Source organism: Pinus tabuliformis, chromosome 6 (assembly GCF_031772625.1).
Source record: "Pinus tabuliformis cultivar Carrire ecotype Pingquan chromosome 6, CPIR1, whole genome shotgun sequence".
Classification (NCBI taxonomy): Eukaryota; Viridiplantae; Streptophyta; class Pinopsida; order Pinales; family Pinaceae; genus Pinus; species Pinus tabuliformis.
In genome coordinates, this window is record NC_142292.1 from 2,084,491,209 (window position 1) to 2,084,495,767 (window position 4,559).

Consider the following 4,559-nt stretch of genomic DNA (forward strand, 5'->3'; position numbering starts at 1 on the left):
AGATGAAAGGTCATCGCATGATTCGACGGACCTTCACCCAGATTTCCATTAAATTTAGGAATATCTGACGGAAGTTTATGCGGAATCGTCGGCCACCAAGGGGCATAAGCAATTGGATCATTCGTCAACCGGTTTAGATCTAGTAATTCTAGAGTTGCTACAAAGGGCAACTGTTGATTCAGGTTAGGCGAAGCATACCCAGGATAAGATGGAATCGCCTGAGCAGTGGGTCTTTGCATACCAGCATAATGTATTTGATGCTGGCAACTTTGACAAGGTTGATGGGCATAACCATTATAATATGGTTGTTGATAACCGCTTTGAAAATGAGGTTGCCCATTACTTACAAAGACTTGTTGCTCAGGCCCTTGATATGATTTTTGGAATTGCGGTTGTTGAGATTGAACCAGCCCTGGTTGTTGGACCTGTTAGCGCTTGAAATTTCACCTCAGGCTGAGAAAGGTAAACCTCAAGGCAACATCAAACCACTTAGCCTCGTAGCTAGCCCTACGGGGCAGGAGAGGGCTCTCTCCGGTCTATCTTAGCAAAAAGTTTTCCAAAAGGGGCTAAGATGACTTTTTAAAAGAAACTGATTTTAGGCTAGTAAATTGATAAAAAGGGGTTTTTAATAAAATGATGGGGTTTTTCTGGGTTGCATGGGCAAAGTAACAGTTTGAGCAGAGAAATGTAATCAAGAACACAGATTATCCCCTGAGGCAAGGTAGGCAGGAAATTTAAAATCAAATTGAGATTAAATGGAATGGCAGGACTGGTGAGGAGCTGACAAGGGCATAGAAGATGAATCCTTGTCAAACAGAAGAAAACATTAAATATTGAACAAACTTAAAGGCAGAGCATACAAATGATTAATTCTACCTTCACACTTCATTTGTTCAATTAGAAATGATCATGAAGTGAAATGAAAACATAATAGGTTACATATGAAACAGAAGGAAAACTTATGCTAAATTGTCATACCACAGGAATCTCAGGGGTCAGAGCTGCATTTTTTGATTAAAGTCTCTGTCAAAATCTGTACAATGAAAGCTCTGTTACACACACCTCTCAGCACTCAGCACTCTCTCCTCTCTTCACCCCCTTTTACAAATGATTTTTTAATACATTAAATAATCTTTGCTACGGGAAAACAAATCGACCCCAAAACCAGGGATTTGTTTTATCATTATTTAATAAATAAAACTAAAAAAAAAACAATCAGCGCTTCTAAAGATAGAATAGCGCATACTTCTACTTGATAACTGATGAAGTGGAATTCCAGGTGTCAATCCCATTGCTAAAAATAAACATAGGCAACCGAAATCTGTTTCAAGTTTGAATGTAATGAAGCAGTGTAGAATTCCTATCTTTTTCACTTAGGCCCAAAGTTCGTTGCCTGTAAAGGAAACATTTGATACATCACCATATTCGGTGGCATGTTGTACATGGAACTGACTGAGGGTAGAGGTGATGAATTTGCACCCGTCATTTGGGAGCTCGGTAAACTATCCAAAGCCTGATATACTGTAGGATGGTTCTGCTAAAGAAACTGAAACCCCGTTCCTGGATCATTAGAAGTAGTATTCCCAGAATTCACAGTCTGCTGATAACTCTCTGATAGGGATTGACTGATGGACAGAGAACCAAAAATGTCATCCAAGCTGTCTGATTGTACAGAAGGTTTGCTATTGCTTTGTTCTATATTTTTAGCAAAATCACTTAAGAAACTGCCATCTTCCTTGTTTGATGTTTCTGTATCGACATTGTCCATCTCACTACTGTTACCATGCACCAACCCTGAAAAACGATTATTGGTAGAGGCATTGCCTTCAGCTCCTTCAGTGTAAATGGCCATCCCAAAAAAAGGATCCTCCTCTATATTTACAATGTTTCCTTCATCTCTGTAGGTAAGAATTCATCACCCAACAGATCTACAGTAGCTGATTTTGTCACGGTATCAGTATCTTTTGCCTACGACACACCTCCACTAGCAAGCAAGTCTATTTCGCTAGTATCTATCAAGTCTGGCATCTCAACAGAAACAGGCTTTGTTGTGGTTTTGTCATTTGGTGACATCATCATGGCCACTGTTATAAGCTCCTCCTGGTTCACCCACCCAGGCTTGAGCCCAAGGCGCATAATTCTTCAGGATGGATTAGAGGCCTTGGAATACATATGATTCTTGGCTCAAAAATACGGGATCCAGTATCTTTTGTGTAAGGTTTGGATCCACACCTGCCCCAAGATTGTAGATATGATGTGTAACAACATTCAAAATTCTTGGTTCCGTTAGTTTAATTAACTTCGTGAACCAGTCGGCGTCAAAAACTCCATCCGGCGCAACAAGGAGTGGTTTCAATTTCTGATTCTTGTAAATCATTTTCAGAATCTTATGAAGCTCAAAGACGTCAGCTGCGTACCGCTCGGCACTGATGTTGTTTCCAACGCCACTTCCGGACAGCTCATTTCCTAATTGCCATGCCTGTATCTTGTAACCATGATCAACTGGATAAAATCACGAGCATTGCTTGAATCCCAGGGTCCCGTAGCAGCGCTAGGTGTCAATTGCTTTCCATTCAGTGCGTTTCAATCCAAAAGCCACAGATGCCCCTGTTTTGTTGAAAAAGCCATTCAAAGCATCCCATCTTTGCATGGGAAAGCATCCACCTGAAAAAAAAATGTGTCTGATTGAGTCGAGACAAAAGGTTGACAAGGTTGTTTCAACTTCCCCACATCATATATCACTTTGTCTTGCAGTGATCCACCCAACCTGATCTTCAATGGATGGAAAGCCTCCACATCAGTTGCTAGCAGTGGGTTTTCAAGATCTAAATTTAACAAGGAGGCATTCCCCCAACTGCAGGTCCCATAATCACATTTGAATAGCAACAAATTATTGTCAGTCTTCTTTTCCCTTAACTTAGCAACATTTTTGGGCACCGATAAGAAGCCCTCCTGCACTCCTTCCATCGATACAGATTTTGTCCTTTGAACCAAATTGATTTTTTAATAAATATTCAAAACAATGGAAATTGGCACTTGTGTTTCATTAGAAGCTACAGCCCATTTTCGAAGAACCACATATTTCTCCTTATCAAAACCTCCCAAAACCGGTTCAACCTTCTTTAGGACTGATTTCCCAATGTTCATATCATAGTCACAAATGGATGAAGGTGTATGCAGTGAACCATACTCGTATCTCAGTATATGAGAATTGAACTGTGATTCCACTTGTGATACTGAATAGATGGGATCAATAAATTGAATAGTCTGACAATAGTGAGAATAGCAGAGGAGTATTTGCATCAAGGACTTATCCAGTAGCTTCAGCTAACAGAGAACTAAAGCACAATGCATGTCCTACCTGAATTGAAAAGTTAATCAGAGGTTCTAACTCATGAACCTGTTTCAAATCATAATACCTTTCCCTCCAATTACGCATACGTGCAGAGAGGGCCTCAAGATATTCCTTGTTGGAACGCGATGTAGTATCGATGCAGCTCAAAAGAGCAGTCAGATTCTCTCGAATGATACCATCAAGTTTATCAACACCATATGGACCAAACAACCGAACAAAAGCCTTGAGTTTGGAAAGGTCTGTTACCGCCTCAGCAAAGTACCCCCCAACTGGTCTTGCACTCTTGAAGCAGTTATCTATAGGTGTAAATAAAATACCAGCACCATTTACATCTTTAACAACATTCTCCAGGTACCAATCACAGATAATTGAAATCGTTGTGCCTGTGTTCTGTACAGGTTTCTCAAAAGTATGCAAACCATGTATGGGTCCAGAAAATGCCTCACACAACAACACCTCCCGCATACCCTGAGTTAAATCCATACTTACATGTTGTTCAACCAGATGAACTATATTCATATGACGGTGAACCAATGACTCCAGAACAGAAGGCCGCTGAAGGTCCCTATCAATCTTTAAAATTATAATCAACCTTCTCTTGAAGTTGTTTAGTACACAATCCCTCAGGTACTCTCTTAGAACAAAGACATGGTTCAGAATACATATTGGTTCCATTTCATTCAACACTGAGCAGAGACTTGTCAACCTTTGCACTGCAGCCTCCAACATTTTAATGGTATCTCTATTTGCAGGTTCACTCTCATTTCCTGGCAAAGGCAAATCTGAACTGCTCTTCATTGACTTGGTAGAAGGCATAGCAACTTTGGCTGCATGATTCATGCGAATAGCTGCTTGTTGTGGTAGGAGCTTGGATTCTAAGGAACCAAAACACTTTCAGAATCCAGAATATTGATAAGCCCCTCCAATCCTCCCATGATGGATTCTATAAGCGACTTCTACATATGACACTGCATCCCGGCCTATTTTTAAAAACTCCTCAGGCACACTGACAGTGGCATTATCTGGAAAACTGCTGCCATTTGAAGAACTGTAGAGCTTGGAACATTTTGACAAAATACATATTCTAAAAAAAAAACACATTTAATGATTTCTTCTTCAAAACAGGGTTTTGAAGAAGAATCAATCTCACATTTGACTTGACAAGACGGAGTCTAACAGGACCATTTGCTGTTGTCCAATACTG

The 4,559-nt window shown here is 40.2% G+C and overlaps 1 pseudogene; it reads right to left on the minus strand.

Annotated features, from left to right (window-relative positions):
• Positions 1-2,059: 2,059 nt before the first annotated feature.
• On the minus strand, positions 2,060-2,967 carry LOC149267575 (heparanase-like protein 1 pseudogene; annotated as a pseudogene).
• Between the last annotated feature and the right edge of the window lie 1,592 nt (positions 2,968-4,559).